The sequence below is a fragment of the Pongo abelii genome, chromosome 8, assembly GCF_028885655.2.
Source record: "Pongo abelii isolate AG06213 chromosome 8, NHGRI_mPonAbe1-v2.0_pri, whole genome shotgun sequence".
Lineage (NCBI taxonomy): Eukaryota > Metazoa > Chordata > Mammalia > Primates > Hominidae > Pongo > Pongo abelii.
The window spans coordinates 51,327,909-51,355,605 of NC_071993.2; the positions used below are offsets into that span (position 1 = coordinate 51,327,909).

At 41.0% G+C, this 27,697-nt stretch overlaps 1 pseudogene; it reads right to left on the reverse strand.

The window, feature by feature from the left end:
* Positions 1 to 27,697, reverse strand: part of LOC100456511 (ras suppressor protein 1-like) — a 202,065-nt pseudogene that overhangs the window by 128,562 nt on the left and 45,806 nt on the right.

The window sequence follows — 27,697 nt, forward strand, 5'->3', positions numbered from 1 at the left end:
GTCGTCGAGTGAACCGCCCTACCACCCTGGGCTCTGCTCTTTCTTGGCCGGCGCTGGCAGCTCAGGCTCGCAACCTCTGAGCCCCGTACAGCTGCCGGGATGAGGCATTGAGGCAGATTCCCGCCTTCCTGCAGCTGAGGTCCCACCGCCTGACTTAGGCGCAGTGGCGGCGTCCGACCCTAGGGTGTGCCACTGCTGGTTGCAAGGACAGGTTCTGGGGTTGCCACCGCTGCTGCCACGTTCAAATGCCAGCTGCAGCTGAGCCCACGGCGGAGGCTGCAGGGCTGGGCCCAGAGGGCCTGAGGGTCGCCGTGTGGCACACGCCCTCCCTCTCTAGGCCCTGCACTTCCTTGGCTCACGCCCAGAGCGCTGGGTCGCGGGCTCTGGACACTGCAGACGTCAGGATGGGGCTGAGCGGCGGGTTCCTGCCCTGGTGCAGATATGGGGCAGACCGACTGACGTCAACGCTGTAGCAGCATCTGTCCCTGGTCCGCGCTGACTAGGCCCAAGGAGAAGGGAGTTTAGGGTTGCTCGGCCATATTTGCCTGTTCGCCAGGTGCAGGTAGAGGCTAAAGCTCAGACAGCGGCACGGATGGCGGGTCCCGTTTGACGGCTTCAGGTTGCTGAGTGTGCCCCCTGCTCAGCCCCAGGGTCCCTTCCTCGTTCACCCGCATCTGGAATATGGCGGTGGCGCTGGGTAATCTGCAGTCATCCTGGATGGGGCTGAGCTGCGGTTCTCTCCCTTGAGCTGAAAGGGAGACTTAGCTGAGTAGAGCAGATGGAGAAACAGTTAAATTGAACTGATCCTATTTAAAGATTTCCAGGCTGGGTGCAATACCTCATGCCTGTATTTCCTGCACTTTTGGAGACCGAGATCACTTGATCCCTTTGGGAGGATCACTTGATCCCAGGAGTTTCAGACCAGATTAGACAACACAGGGAGACTTCATCTCTACAAAAATAAAACAAATCAGCCAGGCATGGTGGTGCATGCCTGTGGCCCCAGCTACTTGGGAGATTGATTGTGGGAGGATCACTTGGTTCCGGAGGTGTGTGGGTACAGTGATCTGTGATTGTGTCGCAAACAAGGAATGAGAGGCCTTGTTGCTCTACATCCTAGACAGATTTGACATTTGCGGTCTTCTGGATTTCCGTTATTATTTGGTTATTTCTGCCCCTGTATTTTAAGCCTAGGCAACACAGACTCGCTCTCTAAATCAATAAATAACTTCTAGTGACTATATCATATCTATGTAGAATTCTTTACACACAAAGCTTGCAGAGTTGAAACTCCAAGCACCCTCTAATTATGTGATAGGGACCATGTTCTTGCTTTTGGTCATTCCAATGGGTATGCAGTGGTAGTTCATTACTGCATTTCCCCAAGGAAATATTATGTGGACCATCATTACATACGCTTTTTTATTTGTATATTTTATTTGGCGAGATGCCTGTTACAGTCTTTAGTTCACTTTTTAATTGGGTTGTTTGCTTATTATTCAATTTTAAGAATATTGGTATATTTTGGAGAAAATTCATTATTCAACTATGTTTTGCAAATATTTTCTTCCAGTCTGTGGCTTGTCTTCCCTTTCAATGGCTTTAACACACACAAAAAATGTGACATTTTAATCAAGTCCAACTTATTATTTCTTTTAGGTACTGTAACTTCGGCGTTTTTCTAGAGATCATCAAACCCAAGAGAGTCTAGATTTTCTCCAGTTATTTTCCAGAAGTTTTATAGTTTCGTATTTGACATTTATGTCTGTGATTCATTTTGAGTTAATTTTGGTGAGGGGGTAAGATCTGATTCATTTTTTTTTTTCACTTGTGGATATTCAGTTGTTCCAGCACCAATTTCAGAAGAAACCAATCTTTGTTTCATCATATTGCCTTTACTTTTCCATCAGATTAAATATATTAATTTTTCTCTATTTCTAAACTGTCTTGTTTCACTAAACTGTCTATTCTTTCATCAACATGGTACAGCCTTGATTACCATAGCTTTACAGTTAAGTCTTGAAGTTGGGTAGTGCCTGTCGTTCCTCCAACTTTGTTCTCTCCTTCAATATTGTGTTAGCTATTCAAGGTCTTTTTCTTCTCCATATACACTTTAGAATTAGCTTTTCTATATCCATAAAATAATTTGCTTCCATTTTGATTAGAAGTGCTTTGAATCTATACATTGGGGAGAACTGGCATCCTGATGATACTGAGTTTTTCTATTCATGTATATATTTCCTCCATCTGGTCAGTTCTTTTTTGATTTCTGTCATCAGATATGAACAGTTTATGGAATTCCATAACTCCCTCTACCTTGACCAAAGAACAGTGATGAATTCCTCATTCTGCAGCCAACAAGTCACCTGTGAGGGCCATGTGTCTAAACATAGACAGGAGGGTAAGAAAATGATAAAGAGATCCTGGGAAATATAGGAAATTCATGAATCAGCAACTGTGTCTAAGTAACTCCTTTCCATATCCCCAGGGCACCTGTTGCTTCAGCCAATACCTGCTGGTGTGGGCCGAGGATGCTGGTGCTCCTGGCTTTCCCAGCCCTGCCCCCAGGGCTACCTTCGGATGTGTGCCTCTTGACCTTAGCGAGAATGTACTTCTTTATCCCTACCATGGGTGAAATATTTTTGCAAATAAACACTTTTTAAAATAATGTCAACTTTTATATTAGAGGTGCTGCATGTGCAGGTTTACATGTGTCTTTTTGGTAGAGTGTTGTATTTTCTTTCGGTATATACCCAGTAATGAGATTGCTGGTTCAATTAGTAGCTCTATATTACATTTTTTGAGAAATCTCCAAACTGCTTTCCATAGTGGCTAACCTGATTTCATTCCCAGTGACAGTGAATAGTTTTCTATCGTCTGCAGCCTCGCCAGCATCTGTTAACAAATATTTATATTTCAGGCATAGATCATCTGTTAGTTTTTATTTCAGCACATCCTCTGAAGAAGATAGTGTTTTTAACAACCAAAGATGATTCAACCTTTCAAACATGTTTTTTTATTTTTCTTTTTCTGATGCCACGTGGAACTTTCTGTCTGCCTCAGTTTAAGGTATAGGTTAAGAGCACTGTACCTTGAAGTGACCCATCTCAGTGGCCCCATGCAGTGTTCTGTCCCAGAACTCTTCACAAGCTTTTGCCCTGTGTGACCAGTGTGGAAAGGAGCCCCCCCAGATAGTGTTTCACCAGGCAAGTGACCAACTAAAGAATTACCACAATTATGTGTGACTGTTCTCAAGGTTCCCAAACATACAGAGGGGGACAGTTGCAGGTAATAAAGCTTAATTAAAGGCAGTAACATCTCAACCCAGCAGGAAACATACTGTGGGCTATGAGAACAGGTTACAATAAATATTGAGAAAGAAAAATTCACCTTAATCAGATATTTGCCCCAAAATCCTCTTACTCAAATATTAAATGTCCTTCCTGCACACATGGCAATACCAGACTTGCAGAAAGCACACGTGGTGAGAGACAAAACCTGCTGCCTATCTGTAAGCTTCAGTGCCCAGTGAGACTCAGCAAGCTGTTCATCTCCTTTCTACACTCCTGCTTTTATTGCACAGTACATTTTCATATATGTTTTATTCCATTTTTGAATGTTGTATTCCATTAGTCTCTCAGACTAATGATGAAACAATATGACACAGTTTTAATTTCCAAGTCTCTAGAATATTTTACAGGGGAAGTCACTCTCAGTTTTCAGACTTTTCATGGATATTTTCTTTGCTCTTCCATACAATAAAATTTCTATATTCAGAACACAGATGGTATCTACATTGGAGTTAAACTCAACTTATTTAATTTTCATTATTTATTTAAATTTTATTTTAACCTTAGGGGTACATGTGCAGGATGTGCAGGTTTGTTACATAGGTAAATGTCTGTCAGGGGTAAGGGTTGTTGCACAGATTATTTCACCACCCAGATATTAAGCCAAGTGTCCAGTAGTTATTTCTCCTGATCCTCTCTTTCCTCCCCCCTTCCACCCTCCAGTAGACCCCAGTATGTGTTGTTTCCCTCTATGTGCCCACGTGTTCTCATCATCTAGCTCCCACTTATATGTGAGAACATGCCATATATGGTTTTCTGTTAATGCATTCCTTTACTAAGGATAATGGTCTCCACCTCCATCCATGTCCTTGCAAAGGTACATATACACCATGGAATACTATGCAACCAAAAAATCAGCTTATTAATTAAAGTACCTTTGATGTCTTAATAATGTTGACCCTGCCTAATCATGTAATGTCATAATTTTCATTTATACAAATCTATTTTGATGTTTTCAAGAAATATTTTGCAACAATTCCATACAAATTGATTTAAAATAATTGTTCATGAAATTTTGGCATTATCTGTTTTCCATCTATGAACATGAACACAAGACAGTCTCATTAATTCAATTAACGTAATTTATTGTGTTAACGAATTTCCAAATTCGATGACTCTCACTTGCATTTCAGGCATAAATGGAATTCCTAATGATCTAATATTTTAATGGGTTGACACAATGTTTTTTAACATTTAAAAATTTTACTTTATTAATATGTTTTATTATCTATAATATTCTATACAGCATCAAACAAGTAAAGTTATCATATCACTTTTATATATCCTTTCTAAAAACTATTGGGAATATTGGTTATCTTATAACTTTTAAATAGTTTAAGCGGTATTGGTATATTAATTAGTTCATGAGGAAAATTTTCTTCTGGACAACATAAATTTGGTGCTTTCTTTTGTGCAAAACTAACCTTAAATAAACGCTCTGTTTCTTCTATGAATACTACTTAATTTAGCATCTCTATCTCTATGGGGTAAATGACCTTAAACTATATATTCCTAGACTATGTATGAGCCACATTTTAATGCTCATTTGCATTGAATCACACAATTTTGTTCCTGTTTTTCATTTTAATATATGTCTTTAAATTCTTCTCTGCACAGAAACCTGTTGACACCTCCTTCTCAAGCTCTTTGTGTGGTCCCATCTGTTTACAATTCACTAATACTTCGGCTCAGGAATTTGGGGGTTAACTGAAAATCAGATTTTCAGTAGAGGCAGATCTCAGGGAAGCACGGAATCCGGTAAGACACATGTGCTTTGCTGTCACTCTTTCATGTCTCAGACTCAGCATTTCCAGTTCTCTCCATGTGAGCCCCTGTCTGCCTCCAGGGATTACAGAAAAACAGAGCCTCTCTCATTTTCATGTCTTTGAAGGCGCTTGGGTATAAAGTTGTCATTTTTTTGGTAATTGGAAACTAAGACAAAGTTATTCAAAAATCACTATAACTCGTCAAATATGTACTGTCCTTTTATCTACAGGTGAGATAACAATTGTAGTTCTCTGGGGAAGTAAACTCATAGGATCACAAGCCCCTATGCCAGCGTCTATGCACTCAATGGCTGTTGTGAACATAAACCTGAGCCCATTGTCCCAGCAGCAGAAAGAAATCAGGTAAGTAGTTTATATTTCAATCTGTAAACAGAGTCTATTGTCTGTGGATCAATAGAATACATGCTCTTTTCTCAAAAAAAAAATTTCTGGGTCACAAACTGACCAGGACCAAATCCATGCATGAAAAAGGAAATAATTACTGAGTCGTGAGCTTAACTTTAAGAGAAATAATATCCATTATTTCCATTATCCAAGACCATAAATCAATCCGTAAGTGTTCCTAAATTAATTGTATGTCATCCTCACCGTTCATCATTGTTGAATTTTGATGTATGAAGCCATAAAATTTGTTTTCTGGGTGCTGTGGCTCACTCCTGTAATCCCAACAATTTGGGAGGTAGAGGCTGGTACAGTATGAGGTCAGGAATTGGAGAACACTCTGGTCAACATAGTAAAACCCCGTCTCTACTAAAAATACAAAAAGTTAGCCATGTGTGGTGGTGTGCGCCTGTATTCCAAGCTACTCAGGAGGCTGAGGCAGGAGAATCCCATGAACCCGGGAGGCAGAGGTTGTGGTGAGCCGAGATCACGCCATTGCACTCCAGCTTGGCAAGCTGGGCGACAGTGCGAGACTCCGTATCAGAAAAAGAAAAAAAAAAGTTTCTGAAGGTTCTCTAGTATAATTTGAACCTGAGGGGCGCCCTTCCACACGGCACGCTTGACAGAGCCGCCCCGGCTCCTCCTGGACCCGCGATCCAGGAGCTGTGCCCTGGAGCTGGGCACCCTGCAGGATCCTGGGTGACGCTGAGAGTCAGTTCCCTCCCTCCTGCAGCTGGGAACCCATCCCGTGACTTGGGCGCCCTGGAGGCTTCTGGCCAAGGATCCGCGCTGCTGGTGGTATTGGCAGGGTCAGGGATGCCAATGTTCAGGCAGCAACTGCAGATAAGTCCACGCTGAAGGCTGTAGGGTTGGGCCCAGACAGCTAAGGGCCGTCGAGTGCACGAGCCTTTCGCCCTGGGCTCTGCTCTACCTTTGCCAACGCTGGCAGCTCAGGCTCGCGACCTCTGGGCCCTGTACAGCTGCGGGGATGAGGCTTTGCTGCAGGTTCCCGCCCTCCTGCAGCCCAGGGCCCAAAGCCTGACTTAGGCGCAGTGGCGGCGTCTGACCCTAGGGTTCGCCGCAGCTGGTGGCGCGGACAGATTCTAGGGTTGGCACCGCTGCTGCCACCTTCAAATGCCAGCTGCAGCTGAGCCCACGGTGGAGGCTGCAGGGCTGGACCAGAAGGCCAGAGGGTTGCCCTGTGGAACACGCCCTCCCTCTCTAGGCCCTGCTCTTCCTTGGCTCGTGCCCAGGGCGCTGGGTTTGAGGGCTCTGGGCACTGCGCAGCCGCCAGGATGGGGCTGAGGAGCCGGTTCCTGCCCTGGTGTAGATATGGGGCGGATCCACAGATTTCTGTGCAGCAGCGGCATCTGTCTCTAGTCCGCGCTGCCTGGGCCCAGAGGGGAAGAGGGGAGTTTGAGGTTACTTGGCCATTTTGCCTGTGCGCCAAATGCAGGCAGCCCCTACAACTCAGACAGGCACGGATGGCAGGTCCCGTTTGGATGGCTTCAAGGTTGTTGACTGCACCCGCTGCCAGGCCTCAGGGTCCCTTCCTCGTTGACCCGCATCTGGAGTATGGCGGTGGAGCTGCGTAATCTGTCCCCATCCTGGATGGGGCTGAGCTGCGGTTCTCTCCCTCGGGCTGAGAGGGAGACTTAGCTGAGTAGAGCAGATGGAGAAAAAGTTAGATTGAACTTATCCTGTTTAAAGACTTCCAGGCTGGGTGCAGTGCCTCATGCCTGTACTTCCAGCGCTTTGGGAGACCGAGATAAGAGGATCACTTGATCCCAGGAGTTTCAGACCAGATTAGACAACACAGGGAGACTTCACCTCTACAAAAATAAAACAAATCAGCCAGGCATGGTGGTGCATGCCTGTGGCCCCAGCTACTTGGGAGATTGATTGTGGGAGGATCACTTGGGCCTGGGAGTTCATGGGTACAGTAAACTGTGATTGTGCCACAAACAAGTGATGAGAGGTCCTTTTGCTCCACATCCTTGACAGCATTTGACGTCTTCATTCTTCTGGATTTTGCTTATTGTTTGGTTATTTGTGCCCCTGCACTTCAAGCCTGGGCAACAGAGAATCTCTTTCAAAACAAATAAATAAATACATACATACACACATACATAAAAGATTTCTAGTCACTATATCATATCTAAGTCGAATTCTTTACACATCAACCTGTAGAGTTAAAGCCCCCAGCGCCCTCTAATTATGTGATAGGGACCATGTCATAAAAGTGGGTGACCATATTGTTGCTTTTGGTCATTCCCATAGATGTGCAGTAGTAGCTCATTACTGAATTTCTTTAAGAAAATATTATGTGGAATGTCATTACATATGCTTATATTTTATTTGTACATTTTATTTGGCGAAATGCCTGTTACACTGTTTAGTTCTTTTTTTAATTGGGTTATTTAGTTTTAATAAGATTGGTATAATTTGGATAAAATTCATTAATCAAATATGTTTTTCAAATATTTTCTTCCAGTCTGTGGCTTGTCTTCTCTTTCAATGGCTTTAACAGAACAAAAATGTGGCATTTAAATCAAGTCCAGCTTATCATATTATTTATGTATTGTAACTTTTGCGTTTTCTCTAGAGATCATCAAACCCAAGAGAGTCTAGATTTTCTCCTCTTACTTTCCAGAAGTTTTACAGTTGTCTATTTGACATTTATGTCTGTGATTCATTTTAATTTTGGTGAGGGGGTAGGATCTGATTCATTTTTTTTTTTACATGTAGATATTCAGTTGTTCCAGCAGCACTTTCTGAAGAAACCAATTTTTGTTTCATCATGTTGCCTTCACTTTTTCATCAAAGATTAAATACATTGACATGTCTCTATTTCTAAACTGTCTTGTTTCACTAAACTGTCTATTCTTTCATCAACATAATACAGCCTTGATTACCATAGCTTTACAGTAATTCTTGAAGTTGAGTAGTGCCTGTCTTTCCTCCAACTTTGTTTTCCTTCAATATCGTGTTAGCTATTCAGGTCTTTTTCTTCTCCATATAAGCTTTAGAATTAGCTTTTCTATATCCATAAAATAAGTTGCTTCCATTTTGATTAGAAGTGCTTTGAATCTATACATTGGGGAGAACTGGCATCCTGATGATACTGAGTTTTTCTATTCATGTATATATCTCCTCCATCTGTTCAGTTCTTTTTTGATTTGTCATCAGATATGAACAGTTTATGGAATTACATAACTCCCTCTACCTTGACAAAAGAACAGTGATGAATTCCTCATTTTGCAGACAAGTCACCTCGAAGGGCCATGTGACTAAACATAGACAGGAAAATAATAAAGACATCCTGGGAAAAATAGGAAATTCAAGAAATAACAACTGTGTCTAAGTAACTCCTTTCCATTTCCTCAGGGCAGCTGTTGCTTCAGTCAACACCTGCTAGCGTGGGCTGAGGATGCTGGTGCTCCTGGCTTTCCCAGCCCTGCCCCCGGGACTACCTTCGGGTGCGTGCCTCTTGACCTTAGTGAGAATGCACTTCTTCATCCCTACCATGGGTGAAAATTTTTCACAAATAAACACTTTTGAAAATAATGTCAAATTTATATGAGACAGAGGTGCTGCGTGTGCAGGTTTGCATGTGTCTTCTTGGTAGAGCGTTGTATTTTCTTTGGGTATATACCCAGTAATGAGATTGCTGGTTCAATTAATAGCTCTGTTTTGCATTTTTTGAGAAATCTCCAAACTGCTTTCCATAGTGGCTGACCTAATTTACATTGCCAGTGACAGTGAACAGGAGTTTCCTACTGTCTGCAGCCTTGCCAGCATCTGTTAACAAATATTCATATTTCGGGCATAGATCATCTGTTAGTTTTGATTTAAGCACATCCTATGAAGAAGATAGTGCTTTTCACAACCAAAGATGATTCCACTGTTCATTTTTTTTTCTTTTTCTGATGCCACGTGGAACTTTCTGTCTGCCTCAGTTTAAGGTATAGGTTAAGGGCATTGTACCTTGAGGTGACCCATCTCAGTGGCCCCATGCAGTGTTCTGTCCCAGAACTCTTCACAAGCTCTTTTCCCCTGTGGGCCCAGTGTGGAGAGGAACTCCCAATAGTGTTACACCAGGCAAGTGACCAACTAAAGTATTACCACAATCATGTGTGACAGTTCTCAAGGTTCCCAAACATACAGAGGGGGACAGTTGCAGGTAATAAAGCTTTATTAAAGGCAGTAACATCTCATTCATGAGAACTGTGCCCCCATGATCCAATCACCTCCCACTAGGCCCCACCTCCAACACTGGGGATCACAATTCCACATGAGATTTGGTGGGGACACAGATCCAAACCATATCAGCATCTTTGTTAGGGATATCGCACAAACACTGTGTTCTTGTCATGGCACCCTACCTAGGACACATGACTTCCATTTATCCCATCGATAAGGATCTTCACTTTGATCACTGAAGTCTGCCTGGCTTCTCCATTGCCAATGTGTTGTTTCCCCCTCTTGTCATTAGTAAATTTGGGAAAAGGAAGAAGGGTACTTTGATACAATGTCAATATCCTGTTCCCCACCAAACTCTAAACTTATTCTTGAGTCTTTTGGTCCCCAGTCAAGGCAACTTTGTGCACCGCCCTCCCACCCCCAAAAGGAATATCTGGCAATGTCTGGAGACATTTTGGATTGTAACACCTGTGGCCACTAGAAAATCTAAAATTTCACTGGTGACTGGCATTCTCTGTCTGCTGGATGGCACTAGTCTAAAGCACTGGTATAGCGGGTGGAAGCCAGGGATCCGGACACACATCCTACATCACACGAGGCAGCCCAACCTGTGACAAAGAATCGTCTAATTCAAAAGGTCAACAGCATTGGTGCTGGGAGATCATGGTTTATTTAGTCATACTTATATGGCTTTGTGGCTTCCTATTTTAGCTGATGGGTTATAATCTATCATTATTATTTACAGTGATACTCCAATTGTCCCTGATTTGGCCAGTGTGAGTCCATCCAAGCTGGCTTTTTAGTCCTTTCAACACGTCCCCTCATTCTTGCAGCACTTTCTTGCTTTCTGGCACAAGATATTCAAGTTCATCTTGTATTTTTCTGCCACAGCCCTGGACTCAGTTATTTCTCCCATGATCTCTGGTTCCTTTTTGTGGGAAATAATATTTATAAGCCAAAATCCAGGCACTAGATGTGCTCATTGCTATGGGGGGGTTAGGTACTCTCAGCCCCTCTGAGTGGTCAGAGCTAGGGAATAAACACACTCCTAACACCCATATTGATTTCACTATTTCTATTTTTTTTATTATTATTATTATTATTATTATTATACTTTAGGTTTTATGGTACATGTGCGCAATGTGCAGGTAAGTTACATATGTATACATGTGCCATGCTGGTGCGCTGCACCCACCAACTCGTCATCTAGCATTAGGTATATCTCCCAATGCTATCCCTCCCCCCTCCCCCCACCCCACAACAGTCCCCGAAGTGTGATGTTCCCCTTCCTGTGTCCATGTGTTCTCATTGTTCAATTCCCACCTATGAGTGAGAATATGTGGTGTTTGGTTTTTTGTTCTTGCGATAGTTTACTGAGAATGATGATTTCCAATTTCATCCATGTCCCTACAAAGGACGTGAACTCATCATTTTTTATGGCTGCATAGTATTCCATGGTGTATATGTGCCACATTTTCTTAATCCAGTCTATCATTGTTGGACATTTGGGTTGGTTCCAAGTCTTTGCTATTGTGAATAATACCGCAATAAACATACGTGTGCATGTGTCTTTATAGCAGCATGATTTATAGTCCTTCGGGTATATACCCAGTAATGGGATGGCTGGGTCGAATGGAATTTCTAGTTCTAGATCCCTGAGGAATCGCCACACTGACTTCCACAAGGGTTGAACTAGTTTACAGTCCCACCAACAGTGTAAGAGTGTTCCTATTTCTCCACATCCTCTCCAGCACCTGTTGTTTCCTGACTTTTTAATGATTGCCATTCTAACTGGTGTGAGATGGTATCTCATTGTGGTTTTGATTTGCATTTCTCTGATGGCCAGTGATGGTGAGCATTTTTTCATATGTTTTTTGGCTGCATAAATGTCTTCTTTTGAGAAGTGTCTGTTCATGTCCTTTGCCCACTTTTTGATGGGGTTGTTTGTTTTTTTCTTGTAAATTTGTTGGAGTTCATTGTAGATTCTGGATATTAGCCCTTTGTCAGATGAGTAGGTTGCGAAAATTTTCTCCCATTTTGTAGGTTGCCTGTTCACTCTGATGGTAGTTTCTTTTGCTGTGCAGAAGCTCTTGAGTTTAATTAGATCCCATTTGTCAATTTTGGCTTTTGTTGCCATTGCTTTTGGTGTTTTAGAGATGAAGTCCTTGCCCATGCCTATGTCCTGAATGGTAATGCCTAGGTTTTCTTCTAGAGTTTTTATGGTTTTACGTCTAACATTTAAGTCTTTAATCCATCTTGAATTGATTTTTGTATAAGGTGTAAGGAAGGGATCCAGTTTCAGCTTTCTACATATGGCTAGCCAGTTTTCCCAGCACCATTTATTAAATAGGGAATCCTTTCCCCATTGCTTGTTTTTCTCAGGTTTGTCAAAGATCAGATACTTGTAGATATGTGGCATTATTTCTGAGGGCTCTGTTCTGTTCCATTGATCTATATCTCTGTTTTGGTACCAGTACCATGCTGTTTTGGTTACTGTAGCCTTGTAGTATAGTTTGAAGTCAGGTAGTGTGATGCCTCCAGCTTTGTTCTTTTGGCTTAGGATTCACTTGGCGATGCGGGCTCTTTTTTGGTTCCATATGAACTTTAAAGTAGTTTTTTCCAATTCTGTGAAGAAAGTCATTGGTAGCTTGATGGGGATGGCATTGAATCTGTAAATTACCTTGGGAAGGATGGCCATTTTCATGATATTGATTCTTCCTACCCATGAGCATGGAATGTTCTTCCATTTGTTTGTATCCTCTTTTATTTCCTTGAGCAGTGGTTTGTAGTTCTCCTTGAAGAGGTCCTTCACATCGCTTGTAAGTTGGATTCCCAGGTATTTTATTCTCTTTGAAGCAATTGTGAATGGGAGTTCACTCATGATTTGGCTCTCTGTTTGTCTGTTATTGATGTATAAGAATGCTTGTGATTTTTGCACATTGATTTTGTATCCTGAGACTTTGCTGAAGTTGCTTATCAGCTTAAGGAGATTTTGGGCTGAGACAATGGGGTTTTCTAGATATACTATCATGTCATCTGCAAACAGGGACAATTTGACTTCCTCTTTTCCTAATTGAATACCCTTGATTTCCTTCTCCTGCCTAATTGCCCTGGCCAGAACTTCCAACACTACGTTGAATAGAAGTGGTGAGAGAGGGCATCCCTGTCTTGTGCCAGTTTTCAAAGGGAATGCTTCCAGTTTTTGCCCATTCAGTATGATATTGGCTGTGGGTTTGTCATAAATAGCTCTTATTATTTTGAGATACGTCCCATCAATTCCTAATTTATTGAGAGTTTTTAGCATGAAGGGTTGTTGAATTTTGTCAAAGGCCTTTTCTGCATCTATTGAGATAATCATGTGGTTTTTGTCTTTGGTTCTGTTTATATGCTGGATTACATTTATTGATTTGCGTATATTGAACCAGCCTTGCATCCCAGGGACGAAGCCCACTTGATCATGGTGGATAAGCTTTTTGATGTGCTGCTGGATTCTGTTTGCCAGTATTTTATTGAGGATTTTTGCATCAATGTTCATCAAGGATATTGGTCTAAAATTCTCTTTTTTTGTTGTGTCTCTGCCAGGCTTTGGTATCAGGATGATGCTGGCCTCATAAAATGAGTTAGGGAGGATTCCCTCTTTTTCTATTGATTGGAATAGTTTCAGAAGGAATGGTACCAGCTCCTCCTTGTACCTCTGGTAGAATTCGGCTGTGAACCCATCTGGTCCTGGACTTTTTTTGGTGGGTAAGCTATTGATTATTGCCACAATTTCAGCTCCTGTTATTGGTCTATTCAGAGATTCAACTTCTTCCTGGTTTAGTCTTGGGAGGGTGTATGTGTTGAGGAATTTATCCATTTCTTCTAGATTTTCTAGTTTATTTGCATAGAGGTGTTTGTAATATTCTCTGATGGTAGTTTGTATTTCTGTGGGATCAGTGGTGATATCCCCTTTATCATTTTTTATTGCATCTATTTGATTCTTCTCTCTTTTTTTATTAATCTTGCTAGCGGTCTATCAATTTTGTTGATCCTTTCAAAAAACCAGCTCCTGGATTCATTGATTTTTTGAAGGGTTTTTTGTGTCTCTATTTCCTTCAGTTCTGCTCTGATTTTAGTTATTTCTTGCCTTCTGCTAGTTTTCGAATGTGTTTGCTCTTGCTTTTCTAGTTCTTTTAATTGTGATGTTAGGGTGTCAATTTTGGATCTTTCCTGCTTTCTCTTGTGGGCATTTAGTGCTATAAATTTCCCTCTATACACTGCTTTGAATGCATCCCAGAGATTCTGGTATGTTGTGTCTTGGTTCTCGTTGGTTTCAAAGAACATCTTTATTTCTGCCTTCATTTCGTTATGTACCCAGTAGTCATTCAGGAGCAGGTTGTTCAGTTTCCACGTAGTTGAGCGGTTTTGAGTGAGATTCTTAATCCTGAGATCTAGCTTGATTGCACTGTGATCTGAGAGACAGTTTGTTACAATTTCTGTTCTTTTACATTTATTGAGGAGAGCTTTACTTCCAAGTATATGGTCAATTTTGGAATAGGTGTGGTGTGGTGCTGAAAAAAATGTATATTCTGTTGATTTGGGGTGGAGAGTTCTGTAGATGTCTATTAGGTCCGCTTGGTGCAGAGCTGAGTTCAATTCCTGGGTATCCTTGTTGACTTTCTGTCTCGTTGATCTGTCTAATGTTGACAGTGGGGTGTTAAAGTCTCCCATTATTAATGTGTGGGAGTCTAAGTCTCTTTGTAGGTCACTCAGGACTTGCTTTATGAATCTGGGTGCTCCTGTATTGGGTGCATATATATTTAGGATAGTTAGCTCTTCTTGTTGAATTAATCCCTTTACCATTATGTAATGGTCTTCTTTGTCTCTTTTGATCTTTGTTGGTTTAGTCTGTTTTATCAGAGACTAGGATTGCAACCCCTGCCTTTTTTTGTTTTCCATTTGCTTGGTAGATCTTCCTCCATCCTTTTATTTTGAGCCTATGTGTGTCTCTGCATGTGAGATGTGTTTCCTGAATACAGCACACTGATGGGTCTTGAGTCTTTATCCAATTTGCCAGTCTGTGTCTTTTAATTGGAGCATTTAGTCCATTTACATTTAAAGTTAATATTGTTATGTGTGAATTTGATCCTGTCATTATGATGTTAGCTGGATATTTTGCTCGTTAGTTGATGCGGTCTCTTCCTAGTCTCGATGGTCTTTACATTTCGGTATGATTTTGCAGTGGCTGGTACCGGTTGTGCCTTTCCATGTTTAGCGCTTCCTTCAGGAGCTCTTTTAGGGCAGGCCTGGTGGTGACAAAATCTCTCAGCATTTGCTTGTCTGTAAAGTATTTTATTTCTCCTTCACTTATGAAGCTTAGTTTGGCAGGATATGAAATTCTGGGTTGAAAATTCTTTTCTTTAAGAATGTTGAATATTGGCCCCCACTCTCTTCTGGCTTGTAGGGTTTCTGCCGAGAGATCCACTGTTAGTCTGATGGGCTTCCCTTTGATGGTAACCCGGCCTTTCTCTCTGGCTGCCCTTAACATTTTTTCCTTCATTTCAACTTTGGTGAATCTGACAATTATGTGTCTTGGAGTTGCTCTTCTCGAGGAGTATCTTTGTGGCGTTCTCTGTATTTCCTGAATCTGAATGTTGGCCTGCCTTGCTAGATTGGGGAAGTTCTCCTGGATAATATCCTGCAGAGTGTTTTCCAACTTGTTTCCATTCTCCCCGTCACTTTCAGGTACACCAATCAGACGTAGATTTGGTCTTTTCACATAGTCCCACATTTCTTGGAGGCTTTGCTCGTTTCTTTTTATTCTTTTTTCTCTAAACTTCCCTTCTCGCTTCATTTCATTCATTTCATCTTCCAGGGCTGATACCCTTTCTTCCATTTGATCGCATCGGCTCCTGAGGCTTCTGCATTCTTCACGTAGTTCTCGAGCCTTGGTTTTCAGCTCCATCAGCTCCTTTAAGCACTTCTCTGTATTGGTTATTCTAGTTATACATTCTTCTAAATTTTTTTTCAAAGTTTTCAACTTCTTTGCCTTTGGTTTGAATATCCTCCCGTAGCTCAGAGTAATTTGATCGTCTGAAGCCTTCTTCTCTCAGCTCGTCAAAGTCATTCTCCATCCAGCTTTGTTCTGTTGCTGGTGAGGAACTGCGTTCCTTTGGAGGAGGAGAGGTACTCTGGTTTTTAGAGTTTCCAGTTTTTCTGCTCTGTTTTTTCCCCATCTTTGTGGTTTTATCTACTTTTGGTCTTTGATGATGGTGATGTACAGATGGGTTTTTGGTGTGGATGTCCTTTCTGTTAGTTTTCCTTCTAACAGACAGAACCCTCAGCTGCAGGTCTGTTGGAGTACCTGGCCGGCCGTGTGAGGTGTCAGTCTGCCCCTGCTGGGGGGTGCCTCCCAGTTAGGCTGCTCGGGGGTCAGGGGTCAGGGACCCACTTGAGGAGGCAGTCAGCCCGTTCTCAGATCTCCAGCTGCGTGCTGGGAGAACCACTGCTCTCCTCACAGCTGTCAGACAGGGACATTTAAGTCTGCAGAGGTTACTGCTGTCTTTTTGTTTGTCTGTGCCCTGCCCCCAGAGGTGGAGCCTACAGAGGCAGGCAGGCCTCCTTGAGCTGTGGTGGGCTCCACCCAGTTCAAGCTTCCAGGCTGCTTTGTTTACCTAAGCGAGCCTGGGCAATGGCGGGCGCCCCTCCCCCAGCCTGGCTGCCTACTTGCTGTTTGATCTCAGACTGCTGTGCTAGCAATCAGCGAGACTCCGTGGGCGTAGGACCCTCTGAGCCAGGTGCGGGCTATACTCTCCTGGGGCACCGTTTCCTAAGCCGGTCGGAAAAGCAGAGTATTCGGGTGGGAGTGGCCCGATTTTCCAGGTGCCGTCTGTCACCCCTGGAAGGGGAACTCCCTGACCCCTTGTGCTTCCCGAGTGAGGCAATGCCTCCCCCCTGCTTCGGCTGGCGCACGGTGCGCTCACCCACTGACCTGCGCCCACTGTCTGGCACTCCCTAGTGAGATGAACACGGTACCTCAGATGGAAATGCAGAAATCACCCGTCTCTGCGTGGCTCGCGCTGGGAGCTGTAGACCGGAGCTGTTCCTATTCGGCCATCTTGGCTCCTCCCGCCACACTATTTCTATTTTTAAACGCCCTATGTTCACCCCAATCTACCCAATTCCAATACATCTCAGGGCTCATTCTAGTTTTCTCCCTTCCCATATTTGTAATTCTCTTCTCAAACAATGAGGACTCTGCTTCCAAGGTCTTTAAAGTGTTCACTTATTTAATAAATACCCGTCTATATAGCTGCGTAAAACAGTTATCTTATAGTGAAACTGGGACAGCTCTACACTCATTTGCAAGAAAATCTTGGTGCTGACTCTTAGTCAAGATAAGGAGGAGTGGGCCAGCTTAAAGTTAAAAATGCCCCTGGTGGTCCCAGGGGCCAGCTTGATTAGACCATTCAGGGAGGTGTGGATTGATGCCTTATACCTGGTCACAGGGCCTGGGTTAACTTTGTGACCAGCCAAACACAGAAGACAGCGCTCAATGTTTTTGCCCATTCTCTCCTGACACCAAGATTCCTTGGACACATCTTGATAGTTCATAATCTGGAGAAAAAATGTGTCCTGTGCAGCCAACGAGTGGCACTGGGTTGCCACACCAGTGTATCTCTTCAGTCACCGATGCTGGCTTGTGCTTTCTTCCTCCAGCTGAATCACCTCCTGTGCTTTTATTAATTCCTCATGTGAGTAGGCACTGTGGAATCTTGTGAGCCCTTCCAATGATCCAACACGTGCTCCACTGCAGCAAACAATCTCCCCACCACCCCTTCCTCCTCACTCTGCCCTGATACTAAACTCCATGCCAGGCCACCTCCACCAGGACACCCTCCTCGCTCTGCCCAGGCCCTGATTTGCCCAACCAGCATGGGTGCTCTTCCCACCCACTAAGGTGCCAATGTTCCCCCACAAGCCACCCCCTGAACGCCTCTCTTTTCCTGTCCCATTGATATGGTTAGGCTGTGTACCTGCCCAAATCTCACCTTGAATTGTAATCCCCACGTGTCAAGGGCGGGGCCAGATGGAGATAAGTGAATCATGGGGATGGTTCCCCATACTGTTTGCATGACAGTAAATAAGTCTCACGAGATCTGATGGTTATATAAATAGGAGTTCCCCTGCACATGCTCTCTTACCTGCCCCCATGTAAGATGTCCCTTTGCTCTTCCTTCATCTCCCACCATCGATCCACCAGCACCATCAAACATCTCAACATGACGAAACGTCGGTTTCCTCCTGAGTTTGCCTAGCTTTACATACCATTACAGGGCTTTTCCTAGCTATACACTGTACCTCAGACACAATAACTGCATTTCCCTCTATCACACACATGTGCTGAGATGTAAGCTATGGCTGAATCATTTAATATCTGCATGCTAGTGGATATCTATATTCTTTATCTGTTTATTCATGTAGGCTGAGGTCTGTACCTTTCTAGAAACCTGAAACATTGGAATTATTCTTTTATTCATAGTAACAGCTATAGCATTCATAGGCTATGTCTTACCACGAAGAGAAACAACAATCACAAATTTACTATCAGCTATTCCATACATTGGCACCAACCTGTTAGAACGAATCTGAGGTGGATTTTCTCTTGACAAAGGCACCTTCACACAATTCTTCACCTTTCATTTTATTCTGCCATTCATTGTTTCAGCTCTAGTTATTGTGAACCTTCTATTCCCACATAAAACAGGATCAAATAACCCAAGGAATCTCAACCAACACAAATAAAATCCCATTCCATCACTACCACACAATTAAAGGCATTTTAGGATTTGTTTTTCTACTATGACTTCTAGTCAAACTTGTTTTATTCTTCCCTGACTTTTTAGGAAACCCAGATTATATTCCAGCAAATCCCCTCAATATACCACCTCATATTAAACCACAGTGATATCTTCTATTTGCCAGTGCAATTTAGGATCTACTCCCAATAAAATAGGAGGTATTGTAGCCCTTGTGCTCTTAATCTTAATTTTAGCAATCATCCCAATCCTTCAGTTATCTAAACAACAAAGCATGATATTCCAGCTACTAAGCCAATGCCTATTCTGGGTTCTAGTATATAATAACCTCATATTCACACAAATTAAAGGTCAATCAGTAGAACACTCTTTCATTATTATTGAACAAGTATTATCCATTCTATATTTTCCCCTTGTTCTTATATTAATGCCACTTACTAGCCTAATCAAGAATAAACTTCAATGAAAGTTCTTGTAGTTTATTAAATTTGGTTTTGTAAACCAAAAATGGAGAGCACCTCTCCCCAGTGCAGTCAAAGAAAAAGCTTTTCACTCTACTATCAGCACCCAAAGCTGAAATTCTATTCCCTGATTCTTATACTGAATGCACAGAAACTGTTCTTGAGTTCTATGTCAGTATGGAAAAAAATAAACATAAAATCTAATCACCTTGTGTACATGATGCACTATGTAACTTACCCCATTAATTATGTACTAGTACTATACACACTTTATCATACATTACACATTTATATCTTATGGTGCTTTAAAATCCATTTCCCATGCATACAAACATGCACATCAAACTAATCACAGTGCATATTAAAGTCCACACAAATGTATTTAAAAATGAGTATTGTTCCATAAAATAAGTTCTTCATTTTACATAGGACATAATATTATTGACCATACATAGCACAGGAAGTCAAATCCTTTTTTGACAACATGCATATCACCTCCAATAGGATTTCTTATCTACTAAGCTTTGATAAATTAGCAGTCTACTCAGGAAGTGTCCATCTTCTCACTCTGGACTCAGAAAACTTGGGGGTTTCTAGACTGTAACTATACCAGACATGTGGTTCTTACTTCAGTGCCATGAGCTTATAATCATCCACTCATTCCTCTTAAATAAGACATCTCAGTGGACTAATGACTAATCGGCCCATGATCACTCATAACTGTGGTGTCGTGCATTTGGTATTTTTTAATTTGGGGGGATGATGTGATCTGACATGGCTGTCAAGGCCTTCACACAGCTTGATTGTAGCTTAACTTAAATTGAATGTTATTTTCCCACATAAAAAACCATAAGGTGTTAATTAATCCATGCTCAATGGACATAATAAAAATAAGATAGTCACAGATGCACAATTATTCCCATCATATATGATTAACTCTGCAAATTCCCGCTAATCCCTTACTTTGAGCTGTTATAGTATTTATGTAAATATAAGTCTTTTATTCTTGCTAAACCCCCCAAACAAAAAATCTTTTATCTGCTGATTATTACCTAAGGCTCTAATATGTACCCACATATTATTAAATTCAACTATAAACTTATCTAGAACATTATTTCAGCCTAACTCCTAATTAAAGCATTTTCTAAAACAAAAAAAAATCCATTAAAAATTTGATTTTCTAGGTTAAAACTTTGTGTCTTAGTAAGATTATCAAAAATCTCTCAATACTAGAATAACACTTAAATTTAGCAATTTCCCCTCGAGAGAATATTCTCTAGATACAAGTTGATGTATCTTAGTTCACTAAAGTAAGCCACTGAAAATGCCTGGATGAATTCATGTAACTTCCTCAACACACAGATTTGGTCCTGGCCTTTTTATTAATTCTTAGTGAGATGACATATGCAAGTGTCTGAATTCCAGTGAGAATGCCCTCTAGATCAGCATAAGATTAAAAGGAGCAGATACCAAGCACATTAATTAGTATCTCATAATGCTTTTCTCAACCACACTCCCATGAGAAACAGCAGTGATAGAAATTAAGCAATAAATGAAAGTTAGAGCAAGCTATAGTAATTCCCCCTAGGGTTGGTAAATTTTGTGCCAGCCACTGAGGTCATATGATTAACCCAAATCAATAAAACCCAGCATGTTTATGATTATGTCTAACTAAAGCTGTAAGCCATAAAAGGCAATAGCTAAAATGAAAATAAACTATGAAAGTGACTTTATTATGTTCTGAATTCATAATAGCTAAGACCCGAACTGGGATTAGATACCCCACTATGCTTAGCCATAAACTTAAATAACTGAATAAACAAAGTTATCTGCCAGAGTACTACTACCAGCAACAGCTTAAATCTCAGAGGGTTTGGCGGTGCTTTATATTCCTCTAGAGGAGGCTGTTCTATGATTGATAAACTCTGACAAACTTCACCATCTCTTGCCAATTCAGCCTGTATACTGCTATCTTCAGCTAACTCTAAAAAGTCTTAAAGTAATCACAAATATTTACATAAAAACATTAGGTCAAGGTGTAGTCTATGAGATGGGAAGAAATGGGCTACAGTTTCTAATTAAAGAACACTCCACCTATAATAACCCCTATGAAACTAAAGGTCAAAGGAGGATTTAGTAGTAAATTAGGAATAGAGAGCTTAGCTGAATGAACATGAACATACCACCTATCAGCCTCCTGAAACACTTTAACAAACCCAAATTTATAATTAACACAAATTTATGTATAAGAAAAGGTAAGTCACAACAAAATAATCACACTGGAAAGTGTGCTTAGGTAAACCAAAATGTATCTGAATTGAAAACACCTGGCTTACACCCAGATGATTTCATATTAATCTGACCACTTTGAACCAAAACTAACAAAAGTCAACAATTACATATATTTAAGTGAAAACATTCATTCATAACAAGTATAGAAGACAGAAATTTACTTAGGTGCTATAGAAATAGTACTGTAAGGGAACAATGCCAAGAATAATTTTTAAAGTCCAAAAGAGCAAAGCCACGAGGTAGTGATGCCTAGCAGTTTTCATTTACATTTCCCTAATGATTAATGATGTTTGAGTATCTTTTCACGTGCTTGACAGTTGTTTATCTTCTATAAATGAGTGTCTATTCAACTGTTTTGCGTATTTATTTGAGTGTTTATTGTTTAATTTTGTGATATTTTTCTATATTTTGGATACAAGTACTTTATCAGATATGATTTTCAAACATTTTCTCCTAATCAGGGGCTTGTCTTTTTGCTCTCTTAACACTGTCTTTGTAAGACCCAGAGTTTTTAACTTTGACACATTCCAAATTATTGATTTATTCATCTAAGAAATCTTTACCTAACTCAAGGTCACAATTTTGCTCTCCCGTGTTTTTTACTATAAGTTTTACAGCTTTAGGTTTTATATTTACGTCTATGATCCATTTTGAATTGCCTTTTGTCTTTTGTACATGGTGCAATATATAGATCACAGTTTATAATTGTGTACATGAATATCCACTTGTTTCAGCAGAATATATTGATAATACCATCCTTTATACATTGAATGGCTTCTGCACCGTTGTCAAAAGTCAGTTGTCCAATATACGTAGGTCAATTTTTAGATGGTTTACCTTGTTCTTTTGATCTACTTTTCTGCCTTGATGCCAGTAGCACACTATCTTGATTACTATGGGTTTGTAAGAAGTCTTAAAATCAGGTAGTGTTTGTCATCCATTTTGTTCTTTCTCAAAGTTGTTTTCATAGTCTAGAGCCTTTGTATTTTTACATGAATTTTAGAAACAGCATTTTAGTTTCTTTTAAAACATATCAGGATTTTTATTGGGATTGTTCTGAATATATAGATCAGTTTAAACAGAACTGGCATCTTAACAATACTGAGTTTTCCAACTCATGAAGACAGTTATGTCTCTCTGTTTATTTAGGTCTTAATTTCTCTTAGCAATGTTATGTAGTGTTCACTATACAGACTTGTCACATGTTTGGATAGATTATTCCTAATTATTTCATATTTCTTGGTGCTCCTACAAATGCCAGTATTTTGAATTACATTTCTGCATGTTTTATTTTCACTGAGCTGTCAGCAGCCAAATGTTTAACTGTAGCTGTTAACTAATCTTCTAGGTTGAGATCTCATAGTATAAAATGGAAAAGGTACCTGATACTTAACAAGCATTTGCTTGTGTTTCCATGTCAGCTTTCAGAAGTTATTGAAAATGTACTGTGACTAGAGGAAAAAATATCCCAGAGACAAATCAACAGGTCATCTCCAGAAAAATCCATCGTAAAGTAGTTTAGCAGATTTCAACTCTATATGTGGTCAGAATTTAATCTATTGAATTGTGGGGGTTTATATTGTTACCCACTCCCCACCACCAGCAATCCACCTCAATGAATTCCTGGGATCTTGGGTGGTGAGAGAGAGAGAACATGTATGTATGTGGGTATGTATCTGTGTATGAATGTATATATTGCTGAAGCTGCCAGAAATATTTATTGTGAGGAATACTTCAGGTTAATCACTGTAGTCATATCAGACCAGTTCAGTTCCCAGGACATACTACAAAACAAATCAAAGTGGTGATTATTTTCTTTTCCGAGCTATCTTGGCCCACATTGTTACCATGGTGACTCAGAGACTGCCATGAGATTTGGTACAGAATGAACATTCATTTATGTTTTTTGCCTGAATCACGTATTATGATAGTTGTTAAGTGGCTGTTTTCCAATTTTGACATTCCTTCTGGAATTTTTGGTTTGCATTTGAGAAAAAGAGCTTTTTCTTCTCCCTTATTTATCAATGTATTTATTAACATTTACTTACGTCAATATGACTCAGAGATTCCCATGTTCCTCAAAGAGTTGCCCTCTGTAATTATTAGTATATAGTTTTTGTATTAGGCCATTCTTGCATTGTCATACAAAATACCTGAGATGGTATGAAGAAAAACGTTTAATTGGCTCAAGGTTCTGCAGGCTGGACAGGAAGCATGGCCCCAGGATCTGCTCAGCTTCTAGGGAAGCCTCAGAGAGCTTTTAATTATGACAGAAGGCAAAGCAGTAGCAGGCATGTCACATGGCAAGAGTGAGAACAAGAGAATGAGAACAAGAGAGACAGACAAGGGGAAGGTTTCAGACTTTTAAACAACCAGATCTTGCATGAACTAACTGAGGGAGAGCTCACTTATCACCAAGGGGATGGCACTAAACCATTCATGAGAAATCCACACCCCTGATCCAGTCACACCCCATCAGGCTTCACTGCAACAATGGGAACTGCAATTCTACATGAGATTCAGAGGGGACAATATCCAAACCATATCAGTTTTGGTGCTCGTGTTCTCAAAATTGGCCAGTGGGAGCCCCTTGAAGTAGGCCTCATGTCCACTTGAAGCGTCCATAAAATTCCTTGAATATGTACTTGGTCCTCTAAGCCTATTATCCCTCACCTGTAGAAAGGAAGCTCTGATGTCAGTCTCAGAACATCACTTTGAGGGCTTGAAGAGAAAAAGCCTGAAAATAACCTACAGTGTGTGGTACCTAGAAGACCATCAGCAAATGGTAATTCCCCATTCCAACTTGCCTCCTCCATTCTGTCAATGGAATGCCTCTGGCATTAACATAATGGACTAACTACTAGAGCGAATACTTGGAAATGTAACATCAAGCAGGAATAAGCCCACATTTCCATTATGTGTGAGCTTCAGGGTCACTGCTGTGTGTGGGAGGGGTTCTGAGATGGAGTTGAGGAAGAGGAAAAGCATCATTACAGAGCTTCCAGTTAACTGAGTGGTGATAGGCCAGACATCATCTCCCCATCTCCTGCATTTCATGTGCTTTCTCATCCTCTTACTTTCTTCTCTATTCCACGTGCTTTCTTATCCCCTTACTCTCTCTTCTAGTTTAGCATCAGAGACTCTGAAAGCCTCTTAGGTTACTGGAGCAACAGAAAAGAGACCCAAGTCACATCATGGCGACACTTTAGGCAAGTCATACCTTTCAGCCAGCTTTGTCTATCCAACAGGATAATAATCCTCACACCTCTAGACCACCCAGGAACTGAAATTTAAGTGTGATCCCATGTGGCAATCTGTAGTCTTATGTGGTGGGGAAGAAACAGTGCACTTTCAGCTAATATATTAACAGAGTAACTGCAGATATCCCACGACTTTGTATGGTGGGCATTAAATTTATGGTACCCAAGTCTGAGCTGTTTAGGTCAGGATTTTTACAAGTGTGATCTATGGACCACTTCATCAGATTTGTCCACGGCTGCTTGCTAAAATTGCAGATACTTGGGCCCATCCTAGATCTGCAGAATCAAAATCAGGGAGGTGAGGTGAGAGGTGTCTACATTTTGAGTAATTTCTTTTGTTGTTTCTGTTACTCATCCATGCTTGAAAAGCACTACCGTGGATGGCAACAAGGTCTATGAAAAGTTTTAATTCTTTGATGTCTAATTTCATTGGTAGTTGCTCCTGCTACTCAGCTTTAAATTTCTGTGTCTTCTCGTGTGTCCAGTAGGCAACAATTTTTCCAATTTAGTAATTTTTATTCAGTGATTTATGTGTGAGACACTGAAGAAACATCACAGAGAATAAAACAAGAATCCCTGGAGCTATCATTCTAGTTTGGGGAAACTAGCAATAAGCAGGTACACAAATCAATGAGCAGGGCAATTTCATATGGGGATTTGTGTTTTGAAAAAAATTAACAGGTAGAGTAGAAAATGACTGAGACAGGGATTATTATAGATGGGGTTGTCAGTGAAGCTCTTTCTCAGGAAGTGACACTTGAGCTGAGTCCTGAACAACAGGGAGAAGCCAGGCATGGAGAGGCCATTTTGTCAGTGTCCCTGTGCTGTGTGTGGGCACCACTGATCTAGGAGCAGAGGACAAGTTGGACTGGCTGAAGCTTGGTACATAAGTGCAGACAGGTGGGAGATGAGGTTGAAAGGGCAGACAAGAGTCACATGGTTTGGATCCTGTAAGGAGTTTGGGTTTTATTCTGAGTGAGGAAGCTTAGAGTACAGGAGTGACGTGATCTGATTCTTGTTGTCAGAAAGTGACTCTGGCCACCGTGTGGAGACTGGACTGAAGAGGGACAAAATGAGGAGTGGGGATAACCATTAGAAGAATATTGCAGAAATTCAGGGAAGAGGCACAGGTGAATGGCACCAGGACTGCAGCTGTGTACAAAGGAAGGGTTAGACCTGGACAGGTCGTGTTTGGAGGTAGGGCAGGGGGGACCTGCAGTGGCTGTGTGCGTGGAGTGTGTGGGGATAAGGCACAGTCAAGGAGGACCCCTCGGCTCTTTGTTTGGCCATGCAGAGAAATGGTGGGCTGTTTTCTGAGATCAGTCCTTCCAAGTGCTTTTGAGGCATTCTTAAGGTAATTAGTCAGCCAACAGTGGTTGTAGTGAAAAAAAAGTGATTTTAAAAATGCATCAGTTGATGACTAATATTCATACCTGAGGGTAGACAGAGAGGAGAGTAAGGATTGAAAACTATCTATTGGGTACTATGCATATTTCCTGAGTGGCAAAATAATCTAAACACCAAACCCCCGTGACACACAATTTGCCTATATAACAAACCTTCACACGTACTCCTGAAACTAAAATCAAAGTTAAAAAAAAAAATTAAAAAAATAAGTAAAATCAAAAGCCATATAAGGCAAAGATAGGTAAATTTGACAGCAAGATTAAAAACTATTATTTAACAAAAGATACCACAAACAAAGGTAGAGGACTCCAACAGATTGGAGGAAAATATGCCATTTTTATAATAAAGAATGAGTATCTGGATCATAAATAAATAAGTAAGAAAAAGGAAAAAGACAACTCATTTGTAAGACTATTAAGCTTTATCGAATTTACTGAATTGGCTTGATTTAATCTTTCCACAATGTAAACATATATCAAAACATTACAGTGTACCCCATAGTATATACAAGTATTTGTCAGTTAAAATTAAAATTTAAAAAATACCTGAGTTGATAAATAGGATTTAGTTGGAAGACTATTAAGCTTTCTTTCCCCAATATCTCTGTCTTAGAATTTTCAAATTAATGTGATCCCTGGCCATTTATATTTTTAAAAGCCAGAACACAAAGACTTTTTTTAATTTTTATTTTAAGTTCCGTGGTATATGTAAAACATGGTTTTGTCCTCTATTGTAAGTACTATATAATCCTGGTTTTACTGACAAGACTTTGAGTGATTTACGGTGAAATAAAGGTATTCAAAGTCACAAGGTTTTTACATGGCAGACCTAGGGTAGGGTTTGTCTCTAGTCTGTATCCAGAGCCCACACTCCTAACCAGTACACTTAGGAAGAAAAAAACAGACATTTGTTGAACTATGTCAGCCCATAGTGGCCGGTGTAACATTGAGACCATAGCTCTTTTATCTGTGTTTCTGAAGTCATTCTACATTGTACCAGATGGTATTTATTTAAGAAAAAGTAATAATTTTAAAAATAAAAACATTAATAAACATCATAGTTATTTGTACTAGCCAACTTGGCTGTTTATGTAGACAATTTCTTGGACTCCCCATAATGAATGAATTATTTTCCCTTTTAGGAACTCAGAGTGGTTTTCCAGATGGGAATCACATTGCTCTCTGTCCTTGAGATCTTGCTGGAGGCAGGGATACTCAGTCCCTCTTTGCCAGGTGAGTATAGATGCAGTGTGGTGACTTACTCAAGGGCATCTAGAGTTAGTGGGATAGGTCTGGCTCTGAGGCCAAGTATGTCTCCTGTCTCATACCTAGCTGCATGTCCATTATACACAGCTGTATTCGTTTGTTTTAACGCTACTGATAAAGACATACCCAAAACTAGGAACAAAAAAAGGTTTAACTGGACTTACAGTTCCACATGGCTGGAGATGCCTCAGAATCATGGTGGGAGGTGAAAGGCTCTTCTTACATGGCAGCAGCAAGAGAAAATGTGGATGAAGCAAAAGCGGAAACCCCTGATAATTCCATCATATCTCATGAGTCTCATTAACAATCACGAGAATAGCATGAGAAAGACTGGCCCCCACGATTTAATTACCTCCCCCTGGGTCCCTCCCACAACATGTGGGAATTCTGGGCGATACAATTTGAGATTTTGATGGGGACAATGGGGACACAGCCAAACCATATCATTCCGCCCCTGGCCCCTTCAAATTTCATGTCCTCACATTTCAAAACC